We start from the raw sequence: 27,528 nt of genomic DNA, 5'->3' as shown, positions 1-27,528 counted from the left end.
TTAACTTTGAGTTTCTATTCTGATCTCAGTGTCCCACTGATGATTCAACAATGTTTTGTTGAATCTGCATGGTGGACACTGACTTTCGGTTCCAATTTTATGTTCTTGTGGTCTGAGAAAATACAGGGAATATATTCAGTGTTTCAGGATCTGCACATGTTTGCTTTATGCTCTAAAATGTTTTCTATTTTAAAAAATGGTCCATGTGAACATAGGCTCAATATTTTCCCTCATTTGTCATAATCAGTAGAAACCCTGGGCTCTCCAGCGAAGATTTGCAATAGAGCAAAACCTAGATACAGTATGATGCTAAATGAAAGGACCTCTAGGATATAGAAACAAAAGCCATATAATGAGTGCCCTTAATGTATTATGTTATCTCTCATCTCTTTTGCTGTACCTTGGTTATCTTGTTACAGAATTTCACTTTGTTATCGGATATACTGGGATACATATGTATTTGGTTATTTGAAATTGGATAGGGAATGGGGGAAAATACGGATAGGGGTGGGAGTGGGAGGATGGAAATGGGGATGAAAACATGAGAAAGGGTATATCAATGTATGTAAGAAATGCACCTTCTATCTGGTGAATATAATGTAACCCTTCTATTAATTACAATAAAAATATATGAAAAAAATGTTCCATGTGCTGCTGAAAAAAACTAATAACTGGTGTTGCTTGGTGATAATCTGTGGATATCTCTTAGGTTTAGTTGATCTATGCAATTGTTCAATTCTGAGCTTTCTTTGTTTGTTTTTGCCTGGTTGATCTATACAGAGGTAACAGTGGTGAGTTTAAACCACCAACAATCACTGTGTTTGGATCTATGTGTGGTTTTGTGAAAATAAACTTTGTTTGATGAAGTTGGATGTTCCAGCATCATGTGTGTAGATATTTAGAATGGTTATATCCTCCTGAAGGAGAAATCTCTTTAGTAGTGTGTAGTAACCTTCTTTGACTCTTGTCATTAATTTCAGTTTGAAGTCTATTTTATCTGATCAGGATGGTAATATTAGCCTGTTTATTGCAGTTAGCTTGATAGATTTTATTCCAGCCTCTCACTCTCAACATAAGTTTGTTTGGGGTACAAGATGTATTTCTTGAAAGAAGCAGAAAGATGCTTCTTGCTTTTTGTCTATGATATTAAAATAGTTAAGTCCAGTGAACCTGAGAGTTAGGATTGGATAATATTTACAGTTTCTGCCAATGTTTTTTTTTAATTTTGTTAGGGCCTGTAGCTTGTCAGTTCTGTGGTAATTAGCTGGTATAATTTTTAGGTGCCATTTCTCTGTTGATAACATGTTCCTGTTGATTTTCAATGTGTAGAACATGTTTGAGAATTTTCTGTAATGCTGGTTTGGTCGCTACATATTGTTGCAACATTTTTTTTGGAGTGGAGTGTATTTGTTGTTCCCTCAGTTCTGAATGAGAGCTTTGGTGGAAACAGTAATCTTAGTTGGTAGTTATTTGTCTTTAGGGCATGACATACATCATTCCAAGCTCTTCTTTCTTGTATGGTCTGTGCTGAGAAATGTGTGGTTACTCTGACTGGTTTTCCTTGTATGTGATTTTTCCTTTCTCTCTGGCCCCATTAAGGATCATTTCCTTGGTCTCCATTGATCCTAAACAGAATCTAATGTGGCAGTATGATGACTTGTTCTTGTCAGGTCTGTGTGGGGTTCAGATGAATGGGCCTGCCCTTATGAATATTTGTGAAGTTCTTCGAGATGATTCCTTGAAATATATTTCAATTCCAGTGACCTCCTACTCCAGGTCCTCCTAAATTTTATCTTGGAGCCCTTGAAGGGATCAATCATATTTCTTAGAATTGGTTTGACTCATTTATAACTTCTAGGTATCTTCAACTTCAGAGATTCTCTCCTTTGCATTGTTTAATCTGCTATTAATACTATCTAGTGTGACTTTTTCTCCCTTTCTCCTAGTTGTTTACCAGTTGCATTTGTGGAGCATTTAGAGGACTCTCCTGTAGATTTCTCATTGATTTCTTTGTTGCCTGTTTAATTTGAGTAGCATATGCATTTCTTTGATTTGTCATTTTTCTTGTTTCTTCTTTTGCCAATTTGAAAATGGGAACAAGAATAATAACACACAATATACAGTTTTATAAAAATATTGAAGCGACTGCTATAGGTCTGTCCAGACTATACTAGTTCACAATTTTAGACTGTCATTTTCACTTTTTTCCTTTACTTTTGTGCGCTTACACATCCAACACCACCACTGAACAGTTTTATGACCAAAAAAAAACCAACTCACAATCCAATCTCTATGATATTTAAATCATTCTGTTCCTACAGTATACTCAAACAATACATGTACCATCTTGATATAATCACAAACAACTGTAGTTTCATGCATTTTGAAATTTAAGATGGAAAAACATACCAGAGATAGGAAGATCTTATGTAAGACAAGAAGGGGGAAAAAGAAAGTAGTAATATAGGAAAGTTATAGTAATACAATAATGAAGGAAAGGAATGGAATGATGATAACTGTGACTGAAAGTGATAGAAAAAAATAAATAATTAAAAAATAACTTAAAAAAGGAAAGTATAAGAAAATGAATATATAAAAAGAGATAAAAATATATAAAAGATCAATAATTAAAAGACATCTCAAGGGCTGCGAGTTTTGCCTAGTGGTAGAGTCTTGCCTATTATGCATGTTGGTCTGGTTGAATTCCTTGATACTGTATACACCAAAAAACAGTCAGAAGCAGTGCTGAGGCTCAAATGGTACAGAACAGGCCTTTAGGAAAGCCCCAGGACAATGTTCAGGCCCTGAGTTCAAGCTCCATGACCAGCAAAAAAAGGCACCTGAAAATTATGAGTTCTTAAAGAAAAAATATTAAGGTTAAAAACTGAAAGATTTAAAAGCAAGGGATAGATTCAATAAAAATGCAATTTTAAACAAGTCTTTGCAGAATGAAGAAGTACTAATTTCTGTTGCTGTGCTTTCAGGAATGACCACAATGACAGGGGAAAAAAGGAAGGAGGAAGATCGAGGAAAAAATGGGAAAAAAGGAACAAGTAAAAATGTTCTTATAATCTGTGGGCTTTCATCGTTATCTTGCATGTTATGTCCTTGCTATACAGAAGCTCTTCAATGTAGTATCATTTGTCCAATATTTGTTTGATTTGTTTTGTTTCTGTCCCCTTTTAAAGAAAGTTATAACTAGGTAAAGGAGCCTTAGGGTAGAGACTCTTCCTTCCAGTAAAATTTTCAGGATGTTTGCTTTTGTTTTCTCCAAAATGGAGACCAGGGTGACATATAAGTTTCCAACTCTATTTTCCTACAGGCAGTTCACCAATTCTACCAGAGACATTTGTTGAAGAATCTCTCCTTTCTACATGCAACTGTTGGGTTTCTTATCAAAGTTTAGTTCCTCATAAGACTGTGAATCTGAATCTTCTGTTTTATTCTATTTTCTTCAGGTTTGTTCTTGAGCCCATATAAAGTGGCATTTATTAGTATAGATTTGTTGTAGCATTTTAAGTTTGATAGTGATTTTCGTCTAGCGCTATTTCTTCTAAGGATTCTTTTACATGTTTGGGGTTTTGTTTTAATTACTGCATATGAACTATTTGATGAATTACTCTCTTTCATTAAAGAATGTCATTGCATTCTGTATGGGCATTGCATTGATTTTATACATTTCTATTTTCATACTGCTAATCCTCCAAACAAGGAGCATTGAAGTTTTTCCACTTCCTTTGTTAATCTTTTCCATTTTCCTAGTTTTCATCAAAGAAGACCTTCCCTTCCTAGGGTAAATTACTTCATCTGTAATTTTTTTTTTACCATTTTTAAGTTTATTTTTTAAATTGTAATTAATAAAAGGGTTACATGATATTTGCCAGATAGAAGGTGCATTAATTCATATACATTGATATCCTTTCACATGTCTTCATCTGTAATTTTTTTAAGGATTGGAAATGTAGTTACTTTCCTGGTTTCTCCTTCTCTCTTCTCCTTGTTGGCATATGTAAAAGATACTGAATTTTTTTTCCAGACCTGGGCTTGGGTCAGGGCCTGAGCACTGTCCTTAGGCTTTCTCAAGGCTAGAGCTCTACCACTTGAGCCTCAGCACTACTTCCAGCTTTTTCCTATGTATTTGGTACTGTGCATACTAGGCAAGAACTCTACCTCTAAGCCAAACTCCCAGCCCCAAAGATACTGATTTTTGAGAAAAAAATTTATGTCCCATTATTTTACTAACATTTTATATCATCTCAAGTAATGAGGGAGTGGAACTGGTAAGGCTCCTTTACTACAAAATCCAGTCCTCCACAAAGAGGGAACATTTCCAAATTTACAATCAATTTATATTTGCTTCTAGCTTTATTGCTCTATCTAGGAATTGTAATACTATGTTGAAGATGGATGGAGAGAATGGACATCTTTGTTTCACTCCTGATTTTTGAAAAAACGCTTTGAACATTCATCATTACATCCAATGGTAGCTCTAGGTTTGAAATATATGGTCATTATTGTACTGAGTGGTGTTCCATAGATTCCTGGTTTCTCTGGAGCTAATACCATAAAGGCTGATTGGATTTCATCAAATCCTGTCACATCAAATGAGAAGTACATGTGGTTCTTGTCCTACCTTCTGGTGAAAGTATTTATCATATTAATTGACATAACCAAATTGAACCAGCAATGCATTTCAGCAATAAGTCACATTGGATAATAAAGTGAATTTTTGATGTTTTGTAGATGTTAATTGCCCTGTATTTTGGTGAGAAGTTTTGCATCCATGTTCATTAAAGTAATGAATCTACACTTGTCTTTCTTTGATGAGTCATATTTATATGTGTGTGAAGCAAATTACAAAGAAGTAGACAAGGAAAATAGGGTAAACATATAATATTCATGAAAGATTCCTGAGTTACAGTTAATCCAAACTATCTTAAATAGTTAGGACTATATCTGCAAATTATCAAAAAACACACTTTTCCTTCTCTCATCAGTACTGTACACCTGTCAGATTCTCAGTACATAACTGTAAACCTTCTCAAGAATTCAAGTATCCACACACTGTATAAATTTTGGATGCTAATTTAGTGTACATAAAATGTCTGCTGTTTTTCTTCAACTAATGTTCAGAAGCAGTTCCAGAGTTCTTGATGAGAATCGATTAAATATGCAAATTCTAGGGACTGTTAAGAATTTTGTCGAGTGAGAGTGCCAGAACTATGTGATGTTTCCAATACTTGTTAACTTTCTAAACAAGAAATAGATATTTGTTCAAGAGGTTAAATATAATGTAATATTTATTTCAATATCACCAAGTAGGAAATGCATGTAAAAAATTGCTGGTAAAATATTTTCTAGTATATACTTGATTTATAAGGATCTTCCAGTGGAAATACTAAATCATCTCAAGGATTCTCATAAGGAATTTACATAAAAATACGGACAGGATCCACTAGTGAAGAACTTACAATTCAGTTCACATTGTCATATTTTCAATAGTCATTTCCTGAATTGAGTGGTTCCATGGGTTACAATGGGCCATGTTGTTTAATCATGATTCTTGGCATTCCCATTTTCACTTAAAAACTTCTGCAATGAGCTGGGCCATATTGTCTCACTACTAATATATTAGTTATTCAGGACACTGAAATATGAAGTTCAAGGATCAAAGCCAGCACATGAATATCTCATCTCCATTTACACCCCACACAACTGGAAGGCTCAAACAGTGCAGCCGTAGTCTTGTGCTGAGGAGCTCAAGTACGTTGTCCATCCCCAGATTTTTAGCCCAAGAAGATGGACCACAATGAACAAAAAAGTATTTCTATGAAAAGAGTGGATTATGAAAGGATGAAAACAAAAAAAACAATCAGTATATCTGGAAGAATGGACATTATCTAACAATTTGTTCAAATCCAATAGATCGTTAGAAAGTAAAAGACTTTGGGTCCTGTACAATCTACTTTTCACTTCTTTTGATGATGTTGTTGCTTAGTAGATATTTTGAATCCATAAGTGAACCACAGTGTGAGAGTAAGAAAATCCCAGCATTTCAAGTGCAAATTTGACACTTGTTTAGGAAAGAAGTTTTGATGTTCATTTGCCCTGTGGGTTAACTCTTATTTTTAATGGAGAAAATAGTGTTAGAAGCCAGTGATATTTACCTGTTGTTCTTTGAGTATTTTGTTGTAGTAAAATGAAATTTGGGATAAGATATTTCAAGCATTCTACCAAAGAAAGGAATATATATTACTTGAGTTTGTAGAAGACATTGACTTTAACTTTATCTGTTTATTTAAGAAAAACACAGACATGTAATATTCACTAACTTAAGGCACTGACATTAAAAGAAACTTTGATGGGAAATTGAACATAAAAGATGAAATGCTTTCAAGCATTGAGATAAAAATTTTGGATCTTTGACATGTATTTTAGTTTATTTAAGAGTCATTCCTTCACCTCCAGGATATTGAAACAAAAGCCATATAATGAATGATTGTTGTCCTTAATGTACTATGTTGTCTCGCATCTCCTTTGCTATCCCTTGGTTATCTCATATTGGTATAGTATCTCACTTTGTTATCTGAAATATTGAATTTATTTGTATTTGGATATTTGAAATTTGATAGGGAAGGGGGGAAAACCAAGACGGGTGGGGGGTATGTGGGGGGGAGGGAAATGGGTACCAAGACATGTGAAAGGGTATCAATGTATGTGAATTAATGCACCTTCTATCTGGCAAATATCATGTAACCCTTTTACTAATTACAATAAAAAATGAAAAAAAAAGTCATTCCTTCCATATGTAGGGATGAATATAATTTTATCCATATTACAACACTTGAAAAATCATATTCATCAAAAAATAGGACAAAACTCATGTATATAATGTCATAAAGTATGACATGAAATGAACTCTAGAATATGGAAACAGGCGGAGTATCTTGTATGATTGTTGTTCATAATGTACTATGTTAATTATCTTCTCTTTTATGCCCTTATGATTAATCTCATGCTGTTGCTGTATCTGACTTTGTTACCCGGTATATTGTATATACATGTATTTAAAATAGAGAAGGAGAGGAAGAAAAGCATGATGAGGGAATCAGGAACAAAAACATGAGAATTGGTATCAATGTACGAGAAGTAATTTACATACTCCTGGCGAATGTAACTAAAGTTTCTATAGAGTCTACTGAGAATAAAAAAATAAAATAAAAAACAACAAGAAAAAACAAACTAATTGTTAAGTTACTTTCCATGAGAAACATAGTGCTTTGATCCTTGTAAAATTAGAAATATGGTGGGGCAAAAAAAAGAACAACAGCAACAAACATTTAACTTTATCCCAGTATTCCTCAGAGAAGAAAATTTTTCCTGTATCTTCAGACCACTTGGCTTGTTTTTTGGTCCAAGTAATATTCACTAAAGAAAACAAAACATAGATTAAAACCAGGTTATGGGCTTAACTGGACAACAGTGATATGAAATGTGTTTTAGATTCAGGCTTACCTGAATGGCCTTCAACAGATGTATTGTCCATACAACTTGTGATATAGGTTCTGGCAAGCATTGAAGGGACAAATAGCTTGTATGGCCACAGTGTCTGGATGATTCTATCTAAGTGAAGTACACATTACCAGCAACATCATTTTAGAGTTTGGGGACTGTTTGACAGAATATTTAATCAAATGTCAGTGTATTATAAACCATACGTGCATGCATACTGCGACAACAGGGAAAAACACACATTAGCTATCCTAACATATTGGGCAGAAAAAAAAAACCCCATAACTAGAGGCAGCACGCAGCTGCGTTTACCAGGAAGTTGGCCTTGCCCAGGAGGAGGAACTTACACCAGCACCATAAGTAGACTTCAGGCTAAGCTGCCTCTGAGAAAACCTTTGCCCTTTTGAATGATGGCGCTGACAGCACCACTTCTCAGGTTCCACTTGGTTTGGCAGGGTCTTTGCAAGCAATTAAGATGGCACTGCTTACAGCTGGTGTGGGAGGGGATTCCTTCCCAATGCAATTCTGCAAACAGAAGTGGAAACTTCTCCACAGCGTTACTCACAAATTGCTGGATTTTTCTGGTTCCATGAAGGTGGCAGCTTTGCACCATGTAGGTGACAACTCTGGGCTCAGGCAAGCTCTGTCTGGCTCTGTCTGGAGCCGACAGATCTGAGCTGCTGAGAAGTGCTGTCTGTTTCAGTGCTGGAGGGAGGCTTTTCCATCCTTACTCCTAAAATGCATAACTTTTCAATTTGTTTACGTGTTAAAAGATGTCAAATATTGATAAATTATAAATTTGATAAATCCACCTATAATCTCCATGGGTGGATTATCAGGTTTCAGATAAGGGAGACAAATATCCAAGAATCCTGCTTACATTCATTATTGTAGTTAAAAATGCCATCGTTTCTGTGTATGATCTTATCTGGTCACCTCAGCATCCCTCTGAAAATCTGTTTTAGATTAAGGGTTTGAACCCAATGTTTGAATGATGGCTTGGAAACAGTACCCTGAAAAAGGAATTATCTGCTTTTACTTTCATTATAGGAATACCATCACCACTCCTTGGATATTCAGTCAATGTGGAAATTTTGGGAAATTAAAAACTTTATATTTAACATCTCTCGTTGCCCAATAGATCAATATCCAATCAAATGTGTCACATATGAATCATTTTACCCAACATCTATGGAATGCTCCATGTGATTAATTAAGTCATTATTAAAAATTGAATTCTGTGTTGAGAGTTTGGCCTAGTGGCACAGTGCTTCCTTAGCATTCACAAAGAAGTGGGTTAGATTCCTTGGTACCATATATGTAGAATAAAACAGATGTGGTGCTGTGGATCAATTGGTAGAGGTCTAGTCTTGAAAAAGCCCAATAACAGTGTGTAGTACAAGCCCCATGATGGGTTAAAAGTAAAAGAAAAGAAAAGTGGAATGACATAAATTTGAGTGGAGGAAGTGGAATTCACTTTTCTGAAACAGAAGTTCAGTCCCTTCCACAGTAGAGTAGCAATATACTTTCTACTCCTTCATGAAAATATTTCTTCAGAACAAAATTGTCAGGCAATTTTAATTATTTTGGAATTTACTTAATGCAGCTCAGTTTCCTTCACATTGAGCTGTCACCCTGATATTAATTTTCTCTAGAAGAATATGTACTTGCTTAGTGTGTCTGGACTCATGTGTTCCCCTAAACTTGGCAGTGCAAAGTTCATTTTACTTTGAAATTTTTGATTCAGGTGGCAATAAAAACTAAGACTGCCTTTAGTAATGGCTTCATTCTTAATCAAGAATATTAAAAACATACATATTCAAGATGCAACCCAGCATTGATTAGTGATTTTCTAAAACATCTGATGAGAAACCTCTTTCATTATGAAGATGGAACCAATGTCTTTTGTGTATTGTGCATGATACTTTAAGCAGAATGAATTAAGCCTATACTAGGAAACGTTCTGAGAAACTACAGATACATATTATTTTTTTCATTTTTTAGGAACTAGAATATCCACAAGAGAAGAACTGCCTTTAATAAATCTGGTGGCAAATGAGTTTATCTCCAGATATCTAACCCCAATTTCGACATGTAAATAAAGGTTTTCTGTTCTTGCTCTTCTGTGGTTCTGAAGTCCCAGAGAAGTTTGGTGTTAAATATTTTTTCATGGAAAGACTACCTCTCCTCATGATAGAGAAGACTTAACTAATTGTACCTAAAATTTAACCTTTTGTTCAGAAATTAGGAACGTTAAGTACCAAAGTTCACTTTATAATTGATTATTCAAATGTAGATTGTAACTATTAGCATTCCTGAAAATCAATAAATTAAAAATAGCTAGATAACACTTTCTGAAATTAGCATTTCCATTCAAAATACACAATTTCTTAATGACACTTCCATGTTCACATTAATAATGAAAGCATTCATATATTTGAATGTAAATATAGTCTTATTTTATGATGAGAAACAATTAGTCCTCAAGTCATACAATAAAACACCTCAAGTTTAGTGATTTAATTTTCTCTGTGTAGCATTTATGCAGAAGACCCACATAGAGGGATCTCTATCAATCTCTATGTGTCTAGAAGGCAGCCTCTGTCTTACAAATCTAATAGGAAATGTGTATAGTAACTTCAATTTTTCGATGGCTTGTACAGAAACATACAAGATTTATTTCCATGTTAAAGAATCCAAAGTTTATGGGATCAGGAGTTTTGCCTAGTGGTAGAGTGCTTGCCTGGCATGCGTGCAGACTTGGCTTTGATTCCTCAGTACCACATCCATAGGAAAATCAAGGAGTAGTGCTGTGGCTCAAGTGGAAAAGCATTAGACTTCCCAAGGACAGTGCTCAGGCCCTGGGTTCATGCCCCAGGATTTGAAAGGGGAAAAAAAGGATCCAAAGTTTTTAAAAAAAGCCTTTACCTTACCCTACCCCGAATGTTAGATTTTCTCTATTTTTAGTATGACCGGAAAAATGTTGCTTACTTCATTACTCTACTATATGAAAATTCACTTCAATTCAGAATATATTTTCCAAGAATATGTATTGAATTTGGCAATGATCAGTATGTCCAAATATACTTTCTCTCTCCCCCTTCATTCACAAACTACATCCAATGTGTAGCCTTTGCAGATTATAGGAAATTAAAACTAGTAGGACCAATACATGATCAACAAACATGTCCATTTCACTTAAAATTTTGATGTTAAGTTTAGAAACATCATTTCAGAGAAAGAGACAATTTGTGAGCTTGGGATATTCAGCAGTGAAATTCTTTGAATAGTCTTTCTTAGACATCATTTCTGGTTTCACTATTATGAACAAAGGAAATTTTCCAATAACAGGGAAGGACTGCCATTCCCTGTACTGATGATCAGCATTGAAATACACATATCATCTTGAACTTACAAGTGATTCAAAACTACCACAGTTGCTACAGCTATACAGTTTCTCAGTTTTCTGAATTTCTAAACTCCCAGGACAGTATTGCATAGCATGGGAACTTGTCCCATTTGCAATACTTTCAGCTTCTGGATGACAACTGTGGCTGTGCATCTCTGTTACGGTAAGTGGCAAAGAAAACTTTATTACTAAAGCAAATTTAGATCATGATAAATCATTGTCATTAGAAGTACAGGATTCTCTTTGACAATATTGTACAAATTGGGTATGTTTTACCTTTAAACCTACACTATAAAGTAATTCACCTGTGCAAAAATCATTTGTGAAGAAACCTCTGTGACTTGAGATCAACTTCATACATATTGTTGATTATCTGCTTGAAATAATTCTGCCTATATTTTTGACAGTTATCTCAAAATGCTTTCCTCATTCATTCTGCTAGTGAGAAGGTGACTTTGCTTGCCATTCTGTGACTTTATTTTCTTTGCATCACATACCTGGCATTTTGTTTGTAAGTATCTATAAAGCTTTTCTGATCAATTCTTTTTTAATTGCATTAATTCACATACATTGATAAACTTTCACATGTCAAATTTCAAATATCCAAATACAAATAAATTCAATATATCAGAAAACAAAGTGAGATACTATACCAATATGAGACAAGCAAGGGACAGCAAAGGAGATGAGAGACAACATAGTACATTAAGGACAACAATAATTCATTAGATGGCTTTTGTTTCAATATCCTGGAGGTCCTTTCAATTAGCTTACCATTATATGGCCTTATGTATCAAGATTTTGCTCTATTGCAGATCTCTGCTAGTAGAGCCCAAGGTTTCTACTGATTATGACGAATGAGGGAAACCATTGAGCCTAAGTTCCTTTGAGTCTGGCTTACTTCACTTAATATGATTTTTTCCAAGTCTTTCAATTTCCTAACAAATGGGGTGATGCCATTCTTTCTGACAGCAGCGTAGAATTCCATTGTGTACAAATACCAAAACTTGTTGATCCACTCATCAACTGAGGGACATCTAGGTTGGTTCCATATCTTTGCTATGGTGAATAGTACTGCAATGAACATTGTTGTACTAGTGGATTTAGTATATCCTTGTTTCTGGATGGTTGGGAAAATGCCAAGTAGTGGAATTGCTGGGTCATAGGGGAGTTCTATGTTTAGCCTTTTGAGGCACTGCCACACTGCTTTCCATAGTGGTTGAATGAGTTTGCACTCCCACCAACAGTGTAGTAGTGATCCCTCCTGGCCATATCCCCTCCAGCATCTGTTGTTATTCGTTTTCCTGATCCTGGCCATTCTAACTGGAGTGAGGTGGAATCTTAGAGTTGTTTTGATTTGCATTTCTTTTATGACCAGAGATGTTGAGCATTTCTTCATGTGTCTATAGGCTATTTTTGTTTCTTCTTCAGAAAAGACTCTCTTTAAGTCTTTGGCCCATTTTTAATGGGATGGTTGTTACTTTGGAGGTTAGTTTTGGAGTGATTCAATTTTTTGAGTTGTTGATATATTTTAGATATGAGGCCTTTCTCCGTTGTTTGGTTGGTGAAGATCTTCTCCCACTCTGTAGGCTTCCTAATTAATTTACTAGCTATGTCCTTTGCCATACAAAAGCTCTGCAGTTTAATGCAGTCCCACTTATCCAGCCTTTCTCTGATTTGTTGTGATTCTTGGTCTTTATTAAGAAAGTTTCGACCTGTGCCAAGGAGGCCTAGTGTATCTCCTATTCCTTCCTGTAAAGTTTTAAGTGTGTCAGCTTTTACCTCCAGGTCTTTGATCCATTTGGAGTTAATTCTAGTGCAAGGTGACAAAGAAGGATCCAACTTTAGTTTTCTGCAGGTGCTCAACCAGTTCTGCCAGCACAACTTGTTGAAGAGGCTGTCTTTCTTCCATTCTATTTTTTTGGCTCCCTTGTCAAAGATTAGGTGGCCATAGGTCTGTGGTTTAATATCTGGGCCCTCAGTTCTATTCCATTGGTCTTCAGGCCTGTTCCTGTACCAGTACCAAGCTGTTTTGAGAATTATAGCTCTGTAATAGAGTCTAAAGTTTTGAATTGAAATCCCTCCAGCGCTGTTCTTTCTGCTAAGAAGTGTTTTTGCTCTACGGGGTCTTTTATTATTCCATATGAAATTTTGGATTGCCTCTTCTATTTCTTTAAGGAATGACATTAGGATATTGATGGGTATTATGTTGAATTTGTAGATAGCTCTCGGCAAGATTGTCATTTTCACAATGTTGATTCTTCCAATCCAGGAGCATGGGAGGTTTTTCCATTTCCTTAGTTCTGCTTTAATTTCCTTTTTTAGGGTTTTAAAGTTTTCATCAAAAAGGTCCTTTACATTCTTAGTTAAGCTAATTCCTAAGTACTTTATATTCTTTGAGGCTATTGTGAAAGGAGTTTCTTTCCTGATTATTGCCTCGTTCCTCTCACTGTTGGCATAAAGGAAGGCAGTCGATTTTTGAGGGTTGATTTTATAACCTGCTACCCTTCCAAAGCTTCGAATCAGCTCAAGGAGCTTGGGAGTAGAGTCTATAGGATTCTTTAAATACAGAATCATGTCATCTGCAAAGAGGGATAGTTTTATTTCCTCTTTCCCTACTTGGATCCCCTTTATGCTTGCTTCTTGCCTTATTGCACTGGCTAGGAATTCCAGTACTATGTTAAAGAGTAGTGGAGAGAGTGGACATCCTTGTCTCGTTCCTGATTTTGGAGGGAATGGCTTTAGATTTTCACCATTAAGTGTAATACTCGCAGTGGGTTTCTCATACACACCTTTTATTACATTGAGGAATGTTCCATGGATTCCTAGTTTCTCCAGAGCTTTTAACATAAAGGGGTGTTGGATCTTGTCAAATGCCTTTTCCGCGTCTATTGAGACAATCATGTGATTTTTGTCCTTGCTCCTGTTGATGTGTTGAATTATATTAATTGATTTGCGTATGTTGAACCAGCTTTGCCTCCCTGTGATGAATCCAGTTTGATCATAGTGTATAACTTTTTTGATGAGTTGTTGTAGACAGTTGGCCAGTATTTTGTTGAGAAGTTTTGCATCGATGTTCATCAAAGATATAGGTCTATAGTTCTCTTTCTTTGATGAATCTCTGTCTGGTTTGGGGATGAGGGTTATACTGGCTTCATAGTATGAGTTTGGTAAGGAACCTTCATTTTCAATTTTGTTGAAGAGCTTGAGGAGTATTGGTGTGAGTTCTGCTTTGAAGACCTTATAGAATTCAGCTGTGAATCCGTCTAGCCCTGGGCTTTTCTTAGGTGGAAGTTCTCTAATTGCCATTTCTATTTCAGAGCTTGAAATAGGACTGTTGAGTTGGCTTAGTTCTTCTTGGTTCAGTGTGGGTATGTTAATATTGGCTAGGAATTCATCCATTCCATCTAGATTCTCAAATTTGTTGGCATAAAGGTTTGAGAAGTATTCCCTCATGATATTCTGGATCTTGGTAATTTCTGTCGTGATATTACCATTTTCATCTGTGATTTTGTTTATTTCGATAGGCTCTCTTCTTTTTTTGGTAAGATTTGCTAAGGGCTGGTCAATTTTGTTAAATCTTTCAAAGAACCAACTCCTTGTTTTGTTGATTCTTTCTATAGTTTTTTTTATTCCAAATCATTTAATTCTGCTTTGTTTTAATAATTTGCTTTCTTCTACTGGGTTTAGGATTGGTTTGTTGCTCTTTTTCCAGGATCTCAAGATGAGACATAAACTTGTTGGTTTGCCATTTTTCCAACTTGTTGTTGTAGGCACTCAGCACTATAAATTTTCCTCTGAGTACTGCCTTTGCTGTGTCCCAAAGGAGTTGGTAGTTTGTGTGCTCCTTACTGTTAAATTTCATAAACTGTTGGATTTCTGTTCTGATCTCTTTGATGACCCATTGTTGATTCAACAATGTGTTGTTCAGTCTCCATGAGTTACAAGGTTTTCGTTGGTGGAGACGTGTGTTCAGTTCCAGTTTGATACCTTTGTGGTCTGAGAGTGTGCATGGAATAATTTCAGTGTTTCTGACTCTGTCCAGGTTTGTTTTATGGCCTAAGATGTGATCTATTTTGGAAAATGTTCCATGTGCTGCTGAGAAAAACGTATATTGTGTTGTTGCTGGGTGGAATATTCTGCAGATGTCTGTTAGATCTAGTTGGTCTATATAGTTGTTCAGTTCTAAGGTTTCTGTGTTGAGTTTTTGCCTTGTTGATCTCTCCATAGGTGAGAGTGGTGTGTTAAAGTCACCGACAATCACTGTATTTCGATCTATGTATGGTTTCAGTGTAAGTAAAGTTTCCTTGATGAAGTTCAGAGCTCTGGGATTGGGTGTGTAAATATTGAGGATCGTTATGTCTTCCTGGAGGAAAGATCCCTTTAGTAGTATGTAGAAACCTTCTTCGTCTTTTCTTACTAATTTTAGTTTCAAGTCTATTTTATCTGATATGAGGATGGCAACTCCAGCCTGTTTATGGGGGTGGTAGCTTGATAGATTGTATTCCAACCTCTCACATTCATAAGATGATTGTTTTTTTGGGTAAGATATGTCTCTTGAAGACAGCAGAACGATGGCTCTTGATTTTTGATCAAACTAGACAGCCTATGCCATTTAATTGGAGAGTTAAGTACATTGATATTGAGAATTGGGATTGAGAGATATTTATTAGGTCCTACCATTTTTAAAAGCTTTTATTTGGGCCTGTGTCTTGACAGTTCTTGTGGTACTTAGGTGGTATGCTGTTTAGATGCCATTTATTTCCCTACATTGCATTTATTTTGGTTTTCTATGTATAGAACATCTTTCAGAATTCTCTGTAGTGTTGGTTTTGTTGCGACATATTGTTGCAGCTTTTCCCTGGAATGGAATGTTTTTATTGTTCCCTCAGTTATGAATGAGAGCTTACCTGGGTACAGGATTCTTGGTTGGTAGTTATTTGACTTAAGGGCATGACATATATGCTTCCAGTCACTTCTTGCTTGCATGGTCTCTGGTGAGAAGTCTGGGGTTATTCTGACTGGTTTTCCTTTATAGGTTACTGAACCCTTTTCCCTGGCTGCCTTAGAATCCTTTTTTTGGTTTCTATTGATCCAGTTCAGATTACGATGTGGTGGTGGAATGTTCATTTCTGGCCAGGTCTGTTTGGGGTTCTAAAAGCTTCTTGTATCTGGATGGGCCTTCCCTTCTGGATATTTGGAAAATTCTCTGAGATGATTCCCTGAAGTATATTTCCAATACCATTGACCTCTTTCTCCACACCCTCCTCAATACCAATTAGCCTTAAATTGGGCTTCCTAATTGTATCTTGGACCTCCTGAAGCGCTCTCTCATTTTTCCTAGATTTGGATTGACTCATTTTCTGTTCTTTCTCTATAATAACTAAATTATCTTCAGCCCCGGAAATTCTCTCCTCTGCAATGTCTAACCTGCTATCAAAGCTATCTACTTTATTTTTCATCTCCCTTGCTTCTAATTGCTCATTTTTGATGCCTTGCATCTCTTCTTTTAGATCATGTATGGATTTCTTTAGCTCCTTGATTTCCATTTGAGTGGTTAGCTCAGTAGCTTTATTTTCTTTGAACATTTGCTGGAGTTCGGTCACCTTTTTATTTGTGGATTCTATGAATTCATCCATCTTTCTTTGAGCAGCCTTTATTATGGCCTCCTTTATGGCTTCTTCTTTTTCACTTATCACCTTGTTAATGGTTTCCTCTTGTTCAGCTATGGCTTCTTCCCTTATCTCTTTCTTTATATTTTCACATTTTTCATTAATGATGTTTATCAATTGCATTTGTACAGCACTTGGAAGACTCTCCTCTAGGTTTGACAGTGACTGTTCCATTGGCTGTTTACATTGGGTGAGGGAGGTGGGGGGTGTTGTTTCTTGATTTGACATTTTTCTTGAGTTTCTTGTTCTGCCCATTTAAAAATGGGAGCAATATTAATACTAAACACGATTATAGTTTTTCAGATATAACCAACCTAGACCTCTGTAGCTGCCAGACTCTAGATGTTCACAAGTTTTGATTGGTGTTATCACTCTTTCTTTTTGTGCAGTTACCGACCAGTCTAATAATCCACTGATAAGCGATTTATACCCAAAACAATAAGCCTCTCAATCCAATCTCTATTGTCTTTAAGTCCCTCTGAGCCTAGAGAATAATTAAACACCTAGATATATAGTGTTGCTCAACAGCCATCAAGTGTAGATCCATGCAGTATAAGGGTTGAAAGAGGAGCAGAGGTCCAGAGATAGAAAAATAGGATGAGAGAGGTCAGGGGGTAAGTAGGGTAGCGTATTTGAGTACAAAGTTTGGAAAGTATTAGAATAAAACTTATGTGTTGCTGCACGAGTAGCTCTTAGCCCAACCAGTGGCCTCACAGTGGACCATGGGATGGATCTGTGAGCTTCCATCTGAGCGTGGTTTTCCTGTGCTGCTTCCAGGGGAGGCCCCAAGCCAAGCGTCTGGGGATTGAGAGTTTCAGGTGCTCTCAGCAGGACCAGCAGGAGTCCCCTCTGTTCCCAGGGGCGGGGCCTAGCTGGGGACGTGGGTTCCGAGGGCGGAGCCATGCCTTTCTGGTTCTCAGAAGGGGAGCTTGGCTGCTGGTGGCCCTTCAGATCCCTGCTGTTTCCAATGCTTTGTCAGAGTCTGTGACTGTGGGGAGCCCCTTGGTGGTGTCTTGCTCAGGATTCCCAGCTGGAGGATGCCCCGCTCAAGAATTGAGAGGGGGCAGATGCTGGCTCCTATTTTCCCACACCCCCGACCCATTGTTGTAAGGCAGGTTCCCAACGCCCTCCACTCTCCAGATCCACTGGCCTGGGAGAGGAGCCTGGTGGGCAGGTGTGAGCTGGGACAGCTCCGCCTCCCCTGGTGGAGTGCTGAGTCTTAGGGTCCGCCCGCTTGTCAGTCTCCAGTCAGAGGGCTGGGGGTTGAGCCCTTTGGGTGGGTGGGAGTTGGGACAGCCCTGCTTCCCTTGGTGGGGTGCTGGGTCTTATGGGTAGCCCGCCTGTCAATCTCCAGTCAATGGCCTGAGGGAGGGGGCTGTTGAGGGGAGGGACAGGATTCTAAATTCCTTGCCCCCCTGCTCCTGCCAGTCTTTCTCGGGCTGGGTGTTGTGGTCTGAATTAAGTTCTATTGCTTGGCAGCCGCTCTGCTTTCCCGATGTGTTTGGGGACACGCTGTATTACTCACGCCTCTGCGTACATCTGCGGGTGCTGCACGGGGGTGGGGAGCCTTTCACTCCCCTCGGATCTCCGCCGCCATCTGTGTTGTGCGTCTGGGTTCCGCTGCTTGCTTTTCTGGTTCTGCGTCTGGGTTCCGCTGCTTCTGCCGTTCGCTGGCCTGGTTCTGTACTGGTTTCTGCAGCCATTGGGCTCCCAGCCTGGTGCCCTCCACTGCCGCCGCTTTTCGTGGAATAGAGCTGGCACCTGCTGCTGCTTTCCCAGCGTGGAGCAGGCACCCCCTCAAGCCAGCTTGATCCGGTGCCAGCTGCCACTTTTCGCGGCTTTCGGCTGCTTTCGCGGCTTGGATCCGGTCGAGAGGTGGGTGAGCGGTCTTCGCATTCCGAATTCTTTAAGAAAGTTGGATGTGAGCTTTATCTGGATTTCTTTTCCATTTTGAGTCCTTCTCCATTGCTTTTTGAGTTTGTTGTTGTGGATTTCTTTAGGTAGTTGGCTTGTCGGACTCCCTGGTTCTCTCTTTTTGTCAGAGAGAGCTAGGCAGCGTCCCTACTGTCTTGGTGCCATCTTCATTCCCCCCTGTGAGACTTTTTTTTTGCCAGTCCTGGGCTTGAGATCAGGGCCTGAGCCCTGTCCTTGGACTTTCTCAAGGCTAGCACTCTACCACTTGAGCCTCAGCACCATTTCCGGCTTCTGTCTATGTATGTGGTACCAAGGAATCGAACCCAGGTCTTCGTGCATGCTAGGCAAGCACTTTAACCACTAGGCCAAAATCCTGGCCCCTTTTCTGATCAATTCTTTACAGCACAAAGCTGTTAATATTTATTCACATTGTTCAGAACAGGCAAGTAAGTTGGTATAAATTTGCAGAAGATCCCTCTACTACATCATTTCATGTTCTTTTTTCCCTCACCAAACCCTTTGAAAAAATATATAGCATGACTGAAATTGTAGTACCTATCTGTAATATTCCCAAAACAAAATTGAATTTAAAAACGCTAATTTCCTAATGGTGCACAATATTTGCTTCCTTGTTTTATGTAGTATGTTATTGAATTTAACAGCAATATAACTGGCAAGATTTCTAATCAAAGCAAGTATATGAATAGTGTACTTTGACATTCAAATAAAATTTGTTTTCTTCCTTTATAATGTAAGGTAATATGAATCATTGAGGATACTTCGAGATTATCAATTCTTTAGTAATAATTTTTTTCTTTGGTTTTATGCACTGTGTATTTCATATTAGGGCTTATTTTGAGTTCTTACGAAGGTGGTCTTTAACACACATTCCTAAAATCCATGTTCTCTAATTCTTACAAAAAGGATACAATGTAGATAAAGTAGTATTACATGTGGAGAATAACTTACAACTTGATTATTTGCCCTTTCCTGAACTTTTATTTTAATTGTTAAATATCAAATGAGAAACAGGTTCAGATACATAAAACATCAGTTTCCATTGCACTGGTTGTAAACCAATTATTTTTCTGAAATTACTTTGTGTCAAGAAATTGTATTCTATCCATCTAATTTCCTATGAAACTTCCTCTGCAGTTCTTGAAAATGAAAAGTTACTGAAAAAATGACAAGATAAAGTATATAGTGGTATTTGGAAACAGGAAAGCCTACTACTATTATACTCCTAATTACATTTATGATATGATATAATGATTTAGGCTTATTGATGATACTGGTATGTATAGTAGTGTAATAATTTAAAATATCAGGCTCTACTTTCTAGGCACAAAACAAGAAAATTGCATAGTACCTAGTGAGAAACAGATATGCAGTACAAAAGAATTGCTCTCATTGAGAAAAGGAGATAGGTCAAGAAATAAAATATATGTCTATTTTTGAAATTATGACATCAAGAATCAGTACTCAACATAATTACAATTGTGATTGTTGAAGAACTTAGGTCTGACCATAAGCACCAAGGCACAATTTTAGTACAGTTTTTTGGATTCATTTGTTCTTATTTGATTTAATTTGGAAACTAGAATTTCCAATTATGTGAATATTATGAACAGTAATTTCTGTATGAAATCTGGATTTGATCAAAATTGGTGTGTTATATGAAAAGGATTGTGAGACTGATTTGAACATTCAGTTTTACACAGAGTACAATCATTTCGCTATGCTTGTATTTTTCTACAAGCTTTCATATGTAAACAATGGCATACACATCTTTCTGAAATTCACATGTTATAGACTGTTACTCCAGAAATTCTGTAAGGTCTCTCTCCATGCTATTGGTCCACTTTACATATCAGAACTTAAAAATTAATATTTTATGGAGGCATAGAAACACTGGAATAAAAACATGATATTGTACTTGCATCATAACATAGTATTAGAATTTCTAGCAAAAGCAGTAAGGCAAGAAGCAAGCCTAAAGGGGATACAAACAGGAAAAGAGAAATTAAAACTTTCCCTCTTTGCAGATGACATGACTCCATATTTAAAGAATCCTATAGACTCTACTCCCAAGCACCTTGAGCTGATTCAAAACTTTGGAAACATAGCAGGGTATAAAATTAACCCTCAAAAATCAACTGCCTTCTTCTATGCCAACAGTGAGAAGAATGAGGCAACAATGAGGAAAACAACTCCTTTTGCAATAGCCTCAAAGAAAATAGAGTACTTAAGAATTAGCTTAACTAAGAATGTAAAAGACATTTTTGATGAAATCTTTAAAACCCTGAGAAAGGAAATTAAAGCAGAACTGAGGAAATGGAAAAACCTCCCATGTTTCTGGATTTTAAGAATCAATATCTTGAAAATGTCAATCTTGCCAAGGGCTATCTACAACTTCAACACAATACCCATCAATATCCCAGTATCATTCTTTAAAGAAATGGAAGAGGCAATCGAAAATTTCATATGGAATAATAAAACATGCCATAGATCAAAAACTCTTCTTAGCAGGAAGAACAGCACAGGAGGAATTTCAATACCAAACTTTAAACTCGATGACATAACTGAACTGTAATAAGCAATACAGCCTGTACTGGCACAAGAACAGGCCTGAAGACCAATGGAATAGAACTGAGGACCCAGATATTAAACCACAGACCTATGGCCACCTAATCTTTGACAAGGGAGCCAAAAAAGAAGAAAGATAGCCTCTTCAACAAGTAGTGTTTGCAGAACTGGTTAAGCAACTGCGGAAGACTAAAGTTGGATCCTTCTTTATCACCCTACAATAGAATTAACTCCAAATGGATCAATGACCTCGAGATAAAAGCCAACAAACTGAAAACTTTACAAGAAGGAAAAGGAGATACACTAGGCCTCCTTGGCACAGGTCAAAACTTTGTTAATAAGGACCAAGAATCACAATTCAGAGAAAGGCTGGATAAGTGGGACTACATTAAACTGCAGAGCTTCTGTGTGGCAAAGGATGTAGCTAATAAATTAATTAGGAAGCCTACAGAATAGGAGAAGATCGTCACTAAACATACAACAGACAAAATATCTAAAATATATCAGCAGCTCAAAAAATTACTCCAAAAGTAATCTCCAAACAAACAACTATCCCATTAAAAGATGGGACAAAGACTTAGAGAGTCTTCTCTGAAGAAGTAAAAATGGCCTATAGACACATGAAGAAATGCTCAACATCACTGGTCATAAAAGAAATGCAAATCGAAACAATTCTAAGATTCCACCTCACCCCAGTTAGAATGGCCAGGATCAAGAAAACTAATAACAACTGATGCTGGAGTTGACGTGGACAGGAGGGATCACTACTACACTGCTGATGGGAATGCAAACTCATACAACCACTATGGAAAGCAGTGTGGTAGTTCCTCAAAAGACCAAACATAGAGCTCCTCTATGACCCAGCAATTCTACTACTTGGCATTTACCCTATTTTCCAGAAACAAGAACATTCTAAATCCACTTGCCCAATGATGTTCATTGCAGCACGATTTACCATAGCAAAGATATGGAACCAACCCAGATATTCCTCAGTTGATGAGTGGATGAACAAGAAGTGGTATTTGTACAAAAAGAATTCTATGCTTTTGTCAGAAAGAATGATATCACCCCATTTGTTAGGAAATGGAAAGACTTAGAAAAAAATCATAATAAGTAAGCCATGCTCAAAGTACACAGGCTCAATGGTCTCCCTCATTTGTCATAATCAATAGAAACCTTAGGCTCTCCTAGCAGAGGTTGTAAGAGAGCAAAATCTAGATATATAAGGCCATGCAGTATCACGCTAAATGGAAGGACCTCTAGGATATAGAAACAAATCCATATAATGAATGATTGTTGTCCTTAATGTAGTATGTTATCTCTCATCCCCTGGTTATCTCATATTTTTATCTTATCTCATTTTGTTATCTGATATATTCGATATATTTGTAGTTGGTTAATTGAAATTGGATAGTGAAGGGGGGAAAACAAGATGAGGGATGCGGGTGGGGGGATGGGAAATGGGGAACAAGACATGAGAAAAGGTATCAATGTATGTGAATTAATGCGCCTTTTATCTGGCAAATATAATGTAACCCTTCTATTAATTACTAAAAATATGAAAAAAGTGACAGCCACATATCAAGACTTATAGAAGGGAAATAAGATGAAATTTTCAACAACTTTTTCAAAATGCTTTCTTAAAAGAGCCTTTCTCCATCACCTGAGACCTTGAGTAGCCTCCTGGTCAGTCATATGGAAACAATTCTTCATGTAGTTGATGAACTTGGCTTCCAGTTTGGTGAGAGAACCACCTTTTCCTATAGTTGCTTGTATTTTTGTTTTAATTTCTTCTAGTGAACTAGGTCCTTTTGGTGTTTTACGAGTTTTTTCCTGTTTTTTGTAGGATTTTTGACCTTCTGATCCTGGTGTTGCTGGTTTTGATTCTTTTCCATTCTGGTTTGATTTTCATGTATTTTTAGCTAGAGAATCTCAAATGGATTTTTTCACTGGAAATTTTTCTTCTTCCACATAATCAAACCCATCATCATCATCCTCACCTTCTTCATCCTCCTCCTCATCTTCCTCGGCAAGTTTTACTTGGTTCTGTGGAACCTTGCTGCTACCTCCAGGGGCAGACCGCTTTCCAGACACACTCAGGAGTTTCACATCCTCTTCCTCTTCCTCTTCTACATTTGCTTCCTCCTCCACAGCAACTAAGTGCTGTGCACTGATGTGCACAGCTCCTGAGCCACACTTCAGCCTCAGCACCACAGGTGGTGTTATTTCAAAGACCCAGGGAAACCGTTGACTTTAAGACATTTTTAACATTACCAGTTTAAATTTAATAGGACTTCCCTTATAATTCATTACTTCTGCTTCCACGATATGTAACTTATTTTTGCACCAGCCATTAAACTAACCATTCTTAGTGATAACTGGTTCTCATTTCATCATTATCCACCTCAGAATGATAATCTTTGTCAGCCTTCAGTCACAAACAAAAAGATAGTTCTGGAGCCACTGTAGGCTCATGCTCATGTCCATCAAGTCCTCCCTGGGCAGTGCACAGTGAGGGCGGATATTGGAGTATAGCTCCCTGGACAAGCAGAGACACAGACAGCATCATACCAAGTACTTCAGGTATTTTGGGGGTGGATTTGTTTGGAGGGGAGTAGGGATCATGGTGCTTGAACTTGGAGTGGTGCTGTCGGTGAGCTCTTCAGCATTTTAGATCAAGGCTACAGCCCTACTCTTGAGTCAAGCCCCACTTCCCATGTCCTAGAAGTGAATTCGAGATAAATGTCTCAAGTCCTTTTCTGCCTGGGGCTGGCTTTGAAACTTCATCCTTGGATATCAGCCTCCTGAGTAGCTAGGATTACAAATGTGAGCCACCATGCCATGCTCTTGAAGTAGACGTTTTACCAAGTTGATACACTCTAGGTCTGCTCTATCTGCACAAGCTATTGGGTGTAGGCAAATATACCTTTTGAATTATCCTACATTTCTTTAATTGCCAATGTTTTCTAAATATATTTTATTGTAATGAATAGAAGGGTTACATTATATTCACCAGATAGAAGGTGCATTACTTCACAAATACTGCTATGCTTTCACATGTTTTTGACCCCAATTCCCTCCTCCAAACCCTCCTCACATCTTGTTTTCCTCTTTCCCTATCCTATTTCAAATAAACAAGTAAACATATATGCAATATATCAAATAATGAGGTAAGATATTGTAACATTATGAGATAACCTAGGCACAACAAAAGAGATGAATAATAATATAGTACATTAAGAACAACAATCACACATTATATGACCTTGTTTCCATATCCTGGAAGTCCTTTCATTTAGTGTCATACTGTATGGCCTTATGTATGTAGGTTTTGATTGCCCTATTGTAAACCTCTGCTTGGAGAGTTAAAAGTTTCTACTGATTATGACATATGAGGGACACCATTGAGGCTATATTCCTTTGAGTCTGGCTTACTTCACTTAATATGATTTTTTTCTAAGTCTTTCCATTTCCTAACAAATGGGGCAATGTCATTATTTCTGACAGCAGATAGAATTCCATTGTGTATAAATACAACATCTTGTTGATCTACTCATCAACTGAGGAATATCTGGGTTGGTTCCATATCTTTGCTATGGTAAATAATGCTTCAGTGAATATCATTGTGCTACTGGCTACAGTATGTTCTTGTTTCTGGATGAGTGGGTAAATGCCAAGTAGTGGAATTGCTAGGTCAAAAGGGAAGCACTATGTTTACTCTCTTGAGGAAACACCATACTGCTTTCCATAGTGTTTGAATGAGTTTACACTTCCACCAGCAGTATAGCAGTGATCCCTCCTGTCCATATCCCCTCCACATCTGTTGTTATTAGATTTCTTGATCATGGCCATTCTAACTAGAATGCGGTGGAATCTCAGAGTTGTTTTGATTTGCCTTTCTATTATGGCCAGAGATGTTGAGCATTTCTTTTTGTGTCTGTAGGCCGTTCTTATTTCTTCTTTAGAGAAGACCCTAAGTCTTTTCCCCATCTTGTAATGGGAAGGTTGTTATTTGGAGATTAGTTTTGGAGTGATTCAATTTTTTAGCAGTTGGTATATTTTAATATGAGGCTTTTGTCTGTTGTATGGTTAATGAAGATCTTCTCCCACTTTGTGGGCAGTCTATTTAGCTTGCTAGCTATGTCCTATGCCATTCAGAAGCTCTGCAGTTTAATGCACTCCCACTTACGCAAATTGTGTTTGATATGTTGTGTTTCTGAGTCTTTATTAAGAAAATTTTGACCTGTTCCAAGGAGACCTAGTGTGTCTCCTATTCCTTCTTGTCAAAGTTTCAGTGTATCTTCTTTTACCTTGAGGTCTTTTGATCCATTTGTAATTAATACTGGTGCAGGGTGACAAAGAAGGATCTAACTTTACTTTTCTGCAATTGCTTAACCAGTTCTGCCAACAATATTTGTTGAAGAGGCTGTCTTTCTTCCATTCTATTTTTTGCTCCCTCGGCAAAGATTAGGTGGCCATAGGTCTATGAGTTGATTTCTCGATCTTCAGTACTATTCCATTTGTCTTCAGGCCTGTTCTTGTGCCACAACCAAGCTATTTTGTTTACTATAGCTCTGTCATAGTGTCTAAAGTTTGGTATTGAAATTCCTCTTGCCTTGTTCTTTCTGCTAAGAATTTTTTTGCTATATGGAGTCTTTCACTACTCCATATGAAATTTTGAATTGCTGCTTCTTTTTCCTTAAGGACAGACATTGGAATATTGATGGGTATTGCATTGAATTTATGGATAGCCAAGGCAAGATTGCCATTTTCACAATGTCAATTATTGCAATGCAGAAGCATGGGAGGATTTTCCATTTCCTCAGGTCTGCTTTAATTTTCTTTTTCAGTATTTTAAAGTTTTCATCATAAAGAATTCTATATTCTTCTTTAATTCCTAGGTTCTTTATTTTTTGAACTATTGCTAAAGGGGTTGCTTTCCTGATTGATGCCACAATCCTCTCATTTTTGGCATAAAAGAAGGCAGTTGATTTTTTTGAGTTACTTTTTTATTATCAACAAATATTTCTTGAATACTCTTTTCATATTTTTATTGTAATCAATAGAAGGTAGTTACATGATATTTGCCAGATGGGAGGTGCATTAATTCACATACATTGATACCCTTTCACATTCTTGATCCCCATTTCTCTCCCCCCACTCCCACCCATCATCTTGTTTTCCCCCTTTCTCTATCCAATTTCAAATAACCAAATACAAATATATCCATATATCATGTAATGCTACCTTCCCAAGTTTCAAATCAGCTCAAGTAACTTCAGAGTGCTGCCATCTTCTGCTGATCCTGCAAGTTTTCTTACTATAATTTCTCTTAAGTGTACTCTGTGGTTCACAATAAGGTTTATGGGGAATGCTTATGCAGTTGCTTTTTGCTCAATAACATTCCAAACACCTATTTCTTCTAATTATTTCAATAAGCAGCCAGTTTAGATAAAGCAGTCTTACATGTGGAGAATAATTTACAACTTGGTCCTTTGACTTTTCCTGAAATGTAACACTAGTAATCAGTTTTCAAATTAAAAAAGCAATAAACCATTCTTTTCAATTTTTCATGTTATACATGGCTTATATTCATTACATTTTAGGGGGTTAGTGAACTTTTCTACCCATATACATTGCTGACAAAATTCCTCTTTAGTACTCAAAAATAAAAAGTTAATGCAAAAATGTCATGGTAATATAACAAGTGGCTTTTGGTTGCACTAGAGCCGAGTGTTCTAATTCTCTTAATTTCCTTTATGATTTAATGATATAATGCCTTACGTTTACGACTGGTATTAGTGTATACAGCAGGGTACAGAATCTGAACTATAAGGCCATAGTGTCCTGTATTGTGATAGTTACAATAACCTGGATGTAATAAGTTTAATGAGCATGGGATTCTCATTATTATGGAATCTCAATAAAACACATTCAAATTTCATCTGTGTGCCATTCGTTGTACAAAGAACTCCATTACAATTCAGAAGCAAATATCTAATCTGAAACACTACTCACTATTTCTTGTTTAGATGATTCCATCCCAGTCATTATTATTGAATGTGCTGCTCTTCAAGGAAAATCAAAAAATAAATTGCATAGTAATTAGTAAGAAAATAGGTGGTAAAATGATTGTACTCAATGAGAAAAGAAGAAATGTCAAGAATTGCAATCTAAGAAGCAGATCAGGGTCTCTCTATGATCCCTTGGCCATGGCCGAGGTGCCGGCCTCACCTGCTCTCTGGCATTCCTGGGTGTCTGCCAAGGCCTCAGCCGCTGCAGCCTCTGAGCTCCAAGGAAATGGTGGTATGGGAGGGAAACCTCTGTCAAGGCCATCATGGCCATTCAACTGGAACCTCCCAACCTTCCGAAGGTGCTTCCTGCTGCCTCTCGTCCAAGCCATGATTGCCGGTATGACAGCCACTCCCGCGACCA

General features: G+C 37.2%; 1 pseudogene; it reads right to left on the bottom strand.

Annotated features, from left to right (window-relative positions):
- Positions 1–23,574, bottom strand: LOC150040197 (nucleophosmin-like; annotated as a pseudogene).
- Positions 23,575–27,528: the final 3,954 nt, after the last annotated feature.

Source organism: Megascapheus bottae, chromosome Y (assembly GCF_031878675.1).
Source record: "Megascapheus bottae isolate mThoBot1 chromosome Y, mThoBot2.hap1, whole genome shotgun sequence".
NCBI classification, from domain to species: domain Eukaryota; kingdom Metazoa; phylum Chordata; class Mammalia; order Rodentia; family Geomyidae; genus Megascapheus; species Megascapheus bottae.
The sequence above is the reverse complement of the archived record's forward strand: the minus strand, read 5'-3'. Positions and strand labels throughout refer to the sequence as shown.